General features: G+C 48.8%; 1 pseudogene; it reads left to right on the top strand.

The window, feature by feature from the left end:
* The first annotated feature begins 317 nt into the window (after nt 1-317).
* On the top strand, nt 318-3661 carry LOC102853276 (annotated as a pseudogene).
* The last annotated feature ends 4009 nt before the right edge of the window (nt 3662-7670 follow it).

Here is a 7670-nt window from a genome sequence, read left to right as displayed (position 1 = left end):
CATCAGCACTGGAAGTTCTTGCTCCTCCAAGCTGAGTTCCACTTGGGGGTGAAATTGGTGCCATACATCGCCTGGCAGTTTATGAGGTCACCAGGGGCCTAGGGCTGTGTCCTTGGGAAAGAACCAGGGCTCCTACCAGAACCCATCTCAGCTAAAGGACCTGACGGGACTGAGAGTGGTAGGAGCTAGAAACCCCCAGGCCAAGTCCTGAGCAGACAAGGGGTACAGCTTGGAGTGGGCAGGAGACGGACATGGAAAATGCTGCTGATGGGACCGTGTTTTCCCGCCACCAACGTGTCCCCTGCCCTCCTGCAGGTATCCGCCCCCAGATCATGAACGGCCCCCTGCACCCCCGCCCCCTAGTGGCGCTACTTGACGGCCGAGACTGTACCGTGGAGATGCCCATCCTGAAGGACCTGGCCACTGTGGCCTTCTGTGACGCTCAGGCTACCCAGGAGATCCACGAGAAGGTGAGCACTGGGCCGAGCCCTGCCAGGAGCTGTCCCCTGCCGCGGCTGCCCCTCACGGCACCAAGGCTGGTCCCTCCGTCTCTTCTCTCACAGAGGTGACCACATGGCCCTCATGCCACTAGTATGAGGACACATCTTGGGCTCTGTCCTAGGCTGGGGCTGGGGCCAGGTGCCCATGCCCTGAACGGCCTCTCTGAGCTTACGGTCTGCTTCCCCATCCAGGTGCTAAATGAAGCAGTTGGTGCTATGATGTACCACACCATCACGCTCACCAGGGAGGACCTGGAGAAGTTCAAGGCCTTGAGAGTGATCGTCCGGATAGGCAGTGGCTACGACAACGTCGACATCAAGGCTGCCGGCGAGCTGGGTGAGGGTCCCCAGGAGGCAGCTGCTCTGGCCCCCTCTGCTCCAGTGCGCGTGTGTGTTGGCGTGAGGGAGGCGCTGCCTACGTCACAGGGGACACTTGGGCGTCCTCAGCTCCAGTGCATATGTGGTGTGGGCTTGGGACCTGGGACAGAAGCATGGGACGTGTACTTGGGAGTTCTTTGCCCTTATGTACACATGCCATGGGCTTGACGTGCCACCAGCTTGATATGCCATGGGCCTGGGAGAGAAAATGCAACCCATCTTGAGTTGTTTTCCGAAGGGCTCTCCTTAAAGGCCCTCCCAGTGTCAATGAGTCCGCAATAACCAGGTTGTGTCCCACCCCTGCCTTCAGAGCTCACAGGCCACGTAGACTTAAATGTGGACCAGATCCAGGGTTTTCACATCGCTGGCCCCCCAGACCCCCCCCCCAGGTGAATTGAGACCAAAGTTGGAGAAGGGCGGCCATGTCCTGAATGTTCACACATGCAGTTCAACTCCACCCACCGCCTCTCAGAACTAGAGGGCTTGGCTTAAGTGGCTCTGAAGTCTGGGACGACGTTCACAGGTCTCTGGAAGCTGTTACACAGAGTTCCATGTGCTGTGTGGGGCTGGGGGGAACCATGGCCAGGAGCCCACCCATGTCCAGAAGCCTGTGACCTAGGCCTCCTTGTCACCAGCTCAATTTGGGTCCAGGCTCTGTGCCACCAAGAGTCCCCTTTGTAGCAACAAAGCAACTCGGAAGGACCATGCTTGGCAAGCTGGCAATGATATAAACTAAAAGTTTCCATTTTATATTCCACAAATAAGAATATCTTTTGCTGGAGCACAATGTTCTTTTGTGCTCTTGTGGAAATGAAAGTTGAGTTTGCAGAGAGAGAGGGTGTGGGCTCCCTCCACAGGGCCTGCCTTCACAGGGAATCGCCCCTCACAGAGCTGCATGGCTGCCCCACTCCTCCCTCCCAGGCAGCTCGGGTCAGGGCGCTCATGGCCAGAGTGGCTCTCGGGGGACTTGCTGGGGACAGAGAGGCCCTGGCCTCCTAGGACAGCAGGTCCCTGGGCTTCTAGCTGAGGATGGTGACGGGTGGGATTCATGCTCCCACCTGAGGAGACGTTTGCTGAGCCCTTGAAGGGCCCTTTCCACAGGTGAGTATCACGGACACAGCGTTAGTCCACGTATTTGCCCTGGTGCCTCGGGTCACAGCCCTTGTCTGTGCTCACTCACCTGGGTGAGGGTAGTAGGTCGCCCAGCAAATGGGCTTATCTGTGATAAGACAGGTGATTTCCCATCAACCCCTAGAACTGGGCTCCAGTGCCCTGACCTATCCCCCTCGGTGGTCCTGAGGCAGGTGACACAGGAGAGGCTTTGTTAGAACAGAACAAGGATCTGGTCACTGTGGGTGGGCAGTGGCCCTGGAGCCCTCATCTGGCCTGAACGGTCAGAAGGGTAGAAAGTGGCTGGTTGTCAGAGCCCAGGCCCATCAGGTACCAACTGACCAGTGCCCACTCCTGGCGACCCCGCATACAGACTGCACCCTGAGGTTTTCAGTGGCTGGGTTTTGAAGGTCAGTCTTTGCTAAGCAAGACAGCCTGGACTTGAACCTCCAGCCTTTGATGGCCACCGACCCCATAAGCCATTTGCATCCCAGGGACAGAGCTTCAGAGCAAGCGAGGTGCTGCCCGGCCCAGCTTCTTGCAGGATCTGGGGACCACACTGCAGGCCCCTCTCCACCTTGCTGCCCAGACACTGGCAGCCTGTTCCTGCTCTGACTCCCAGAGCTGCCCTCAGCCCTGGCGACTCAGGGCTCTCCTGCTAATCGGGGCCTTGACCGTGACTCTGTCTTTCAGGGATTGCTGTGTGCAACATCCCCTCGGCAGCAGTGGAGGAGACAGCCGACTCGACCATCTGCCACATCCTCAACCTGTATCGGAGGAACACATGGCTGTACCAGGCGCTGCGGGAGGGCACGCGGGTGCAGAGCGTGGAGCAGATCCGGGAGGTGCCCTCGGGGGCCGCCCGCATCCGCGGGGAGACGCTGGGCCTCATCGGCTTCGGTCGCGCAGGGCAGGCGGTCGCTGTTCGAGCCAAGGCCTTCGGATTCAGTGTCATATTTTATGACCCCTACTTGCAGGATGGGATCGAGAGGTCCCTGGGCGTGCAGCGGATCTGCACCCTGCAGGACTTGCTGTACCAGAGCAACTGCGTGTCCCTGCACTGTAATCTCAACGAGCATAACCACCACCTCATCAGTGACTTTACTATCAAGCAGATGCGACAAGGAGCGTTCCTGGTGAATGCAGCCCGTGGGGGGCTAGTGGACGAGAAAGCCTTAGCTCAAGCCCTCAGGGAAGGGAGGATACGAGGGGCGGCCCTCGACGTGCATGAGTCGGAGCCCTTCAGTTTTGCTCAAGGTCCCCTGAAGGACGCTCCCAACCTCATCTGCACACCCCACACGGCCTGGTATTGTGAGTAGGCCTCACTGGAGATGAGGGAGGCCGCTGCCACTGAGATCCGCCGAGCCATCACAGGTCGCATCCCAGAAAGCCTACGAAACTGTGTGAACAAGGAATTCTTTGTCACCACAGCCCCTTGGTCAGTAATAGATCAGCAGACAGTTCATCCGGAGCTCAATGGTGCCACGTACAGGTACCCTCCTGGCATCGTGGGCATGGCCCCGGGAGGACTGCCAGCAGCCATGGAAGGCATCATCCCCGGAGGCATTCCCGTCACGCACAGCCTGCCCACCGTGACACATCCTTCCCAAGCCCCTTCTCCCAACCAGCCCACAAAACACGAGGACAGTCGAGAGCACCCCAATGAGCAATAGCAGAAGATGCCACAAGGCCATCATTCAGATAAACCTGGGACCAAGAGACCGTGAACAGCAGAATGTGACAACAGGGACTGGACAGTCTTCGTAACTGATTCTGGACACAACGCACCATCGCTGTCACAGTACTGAAGCCACAGACGAGTGAGAAGCCGAGACGTGGAAAAGCCATGGATGTTGGCTGCTCCCCAAGCGCTGAGAGACTAGGGCTGATTTCTTACAGACCAACTTCTGTTATTGTGTGTTAAGTTTCTCATCTGTGCATCAAATCACCAAGAATAAATAGATCTTTTCCTTTATCAGTCCCTTGGGCACAGCAGGAGAGCACCTTACTCTAGAATATTGCATCACAAGTTGCAAACATCAAAATAAAAATGTAAAGAGGAAACCCCCACCCTCCTGACTCTAGTCCCTTTGGTCCCCGGGGGGGCCAGGTACCTCTTTTGCTGATAGGAAAATTACATTTCAACAAGGTGGGGAGAAAACTGCCTGCCTGTGTTAGAGGCTAAGACAGTGCTGGCTCCTGTGCACAGAATTCCTCCTGCCCGAACTGTGCTGAGCAGGCAAAGTTGGCTGTATGGCCAGTGTACCCTCTGATGATGAAAAAAAAAAAAAAAGAGTATTAAGTTTCACAAGCTGTTTGTACTCAAATATATTTTCTCAGTTTCAGATCCTCAGCTATTTTATTGAGTGGAAAGTCTTGAATGGAAAGGGTTCAAGAAGAATAATGTTGCGTTTCCTTATGTCTCAGAAAATACTTTTTATGGTAACTTGTCAGATTGTCTATGAACAAACCCGCTTTTTTAGACATTGATAAAGTCTTCTTTTCTTCACAAGAACACTTCAGATGTGTTATTAGATGTGACTGATTTTAACAAATCCTATTAGATTTGTATCACCTAGTTACATGTTATATTCATAGTCTTTTGTGAATCATCGCCTTTTTGTTGAAAAAAAGATGGCCTATTTTGAGCCTTTGTATAGGTACATTCCTGTTTTTGTGACAAAAGAAAAAAAACCCAACCTTTACAATTGTCCCAAACAGAAAAACAATGGCGATCAGGAGTCTGTTTTGTTTCGTGTGAGTTACTGTTACTGTATCTGTTTATTGTAAAGGTGGACATTTAGCGTTCAGTGCCGTTTTCAATAAAAAGTAATAAAAAAAAAAAAAAGATACCTACTACCTTCTTTTGGGAAACTTGGAAGGAAGAGATGAAAATTAAAGAGAAGATCAAAGCAAAAAAGAAATAGCAACTTTCTGTAGTAACTTCAACTAAATTCTTAGGTATTATAAATGTTAAGTCTCTACAAAGGGGGCCAAAGATAAGAATGATGCATTGAGAATTCAAAAGCTGGCGGCCTTGTGTGCTGCTGCTAAGAAGAGCAAAGGGCCTTGTCCGCCTGGCTGAGCTAGCAGGTGGATGGGATTGTCAATCAGAGTGGAATGTCCCTCCCTAAAGACTCTGTTACAAAAACCTTCCGCAGTAAGTTCACAGTGTGCCTTCCCTATTCTGCATCTCCAGAATGAGGATTTTCACCTGGGAGCTCTCCCTTCCCCCTTTAATAAAGCTGCATTAAGCTTTCTCTCACTCTCTCTGATTTCTTCCTTAAGTCCACTAACTTAACAATAAACAACATACTTGTCTGTTGACTGAAAGGCTGATGTTTGCAGTCACTCAGATGCATCTTGGAAAAAAGGCCACTTCTGAAAAATTAGACATTGAAAATCCTGTGGAGGACAGGTCTAACCATACACATGAGTTTCCAGGAGTTGAATTCACTAGGTAACAAGTGGTAAAGTAGGACATATACCACAGAATATTTTGGACTCTCATTTAATCCACGTACCAGTTCCCTAGGATGGGTGTTACTCCCATCACAATAGATGGGAGTTCTTGGGTGATCACTTGGGAGAAGATAAAACACACTCAATCTGGTAAAAGTCTGGGAGGAATGACTGCATGGTGAGAATTTGAAGTTTGTTTTTCTTTTACTAATTTTCTATCATGTACTTTGCATCACTTCTGTAATAAGAAAGTCACTGGTTTAGAAAATAAATCATGGACTTTAAAAAACCCTGGGTGAGCATCTACTGTGAATTTGGTATTACTCTCAATGTTTGAGTTATGTCAGCGAGCAAGACAGGTGAAGATCTTGTGCCTGTGGGTTTATGTTTCAGCAGGAAGAGAGAGTAAATAAATGTTAAAAGGGGAATACATAACACACATGGAAAAGAGAAAATAGAGCAGAGTAAGGAGGATTGGAAGTGTTAGATGGGAATGGGGTTACAAGTTACAGTAATAAATATGAGGCCAGTGTTGGCCTCCAAGGTCAGGAGTTAACCCTGAGAGTGATCCAGGCAGAGGAAAGAGTTGATGTAAGGTTCCTAAGGAGAGAAGAAGAGACTTGAGGTATCCAAGAATCATCTAGAAAGCTAGTGGAAACAGAAGAGGGGAAAGTGAGTTTGGAAAGATACTGTCAGCTCAGGGGGAAGTGATATTATTTCCATGATTTAGAAATGAAACTTTGTTTTCTTCTTGTCTACCAGATTTATTCTTGGCGAGCTTTCTTTGCAGTTTTGCCCTCGTGCACACGTGCTTTCTTTGCAGTTTTGCCCTCGTGCACACGATAAGGAGATACATGTGAGCTCTGCCACTCTGAACTATAGATACTTTTGTTCCCCTTTTACAAGTGAAACAAAGGATAAATTACTTGCCCAAGGTTATGTAGTGAGCAAAAGAGCCAGATAAGTTGAGTCCCAGCATATTGCCCCCATCCTACGGGGGCTGTGATGTTAGGATGTGAAGATGGAGGTGGCAAGGAATTTTCTGTCCCAGGACAGTATCATCACTTTACAGCCCTGCAGCCCCTGTCCATTTGCTTAACTCTGAGGTGGCTCAGAATCCATGCTTTATCCCAGAATTCCTTTCAAAGGGAGAATACAGAACCACTTCTTTTTTCTCCATGTCCCACTCCCCCTTTCACCGGATACATGCAAGGAGCAGATGCTTCTTTTGGGAATTTTTCCAGAAAAACAATACTGTGATTTCTATAACTTCTAGAACATTTTGTGACAGAACCTCATAGTTTTCTTCTCACGTAACAGCAAGAATGGGGCTAAGTTAAAGAAAAGTTATGCACACGTTATAGAGATAGATTTTATATAGTGAGCTAGCTATCTTTCTGTGTTTAGATATAGCCAGCTGAGTCAGTCAGTTGATAGAATGAGAGAATTTTGAAAGCACATACTATTGTTGTATCTACAGATTCTTTCTCATTTTGAAGTTTGTCTTAATGTCTTGATTCTAAATGCAGTGTGTATGTGGAGAAGGTAAGAAGGTGAACAAGTTGGCTAGCAGCAGTCACCAGACTTTTTACAGTTTACTATGAATGCCTGTTAACCAGTTGGGGTTTTTGTTTTTGTTTTATTATGATTATTTTAATGAAAATTTACAGACTTTGAATTTTCATTCTTTCATTGTTAAACTTTTCTCCCTGCCCACCCCCTCCAGTTCACTCTTCTCTTTGAAAAGTAAAAGAAAAATTCATTCATTGTTATACAATCCCTCCCACCAAGTCCACTCCACTATGCAGCCTTTACTCTGGACTTCTGTCATGACAGTAATACCTAATCACATATCCCTTTTGAACAGTTCTCTCCCTCATCTATTTCAATGCATATACATTATTTATCCCATCTTCTCAATCTCCTCCCAACCCGTGTCAGTCCTTTTTTACAACAATGGCACTATGCAGTATTTGTCCTTTTGTGACTGAGATATTTCACTCAGCATAATGTCCTCCAGGTCACCCATTTTGAATAATATTTCATTAGTTCCTTGTTTCTCAATGCAGCAGAGTATTCTATTGTGTGAATATACCAGAGCTTCTCTATCTATTCGTTTGTTGTTGGGCACTTAGGTTATTTCCAAGTCTTTGCTGTTGTGAACAATGCTGTGATAAACATGGATTTGCATATATATACACACATATTCTCTCTCTCTCT

The sequence above is a fragment of the Elephantulus edwardii genome, unplaced genomic scaffold (genome assembly GCF_000299155.1).
Source record: "Elephantulus edwardii isolate Elephantulus edwardi_28Jun2011 unplaced genomic scaffold, EleEdw1.0 scaffold00220, whole genome shotgun sequence".
Taxonomy (NCBI): domain Eukaryota; kingdom Metazoa; phylum Chordata; class Mammalia; order Macroscelidea; family Macroscelididae; genus Elephantulus; species Elephantulus edwardii.
This window is presented reverse-complemented; position numbering and strand designations above follow the sequence as displayed.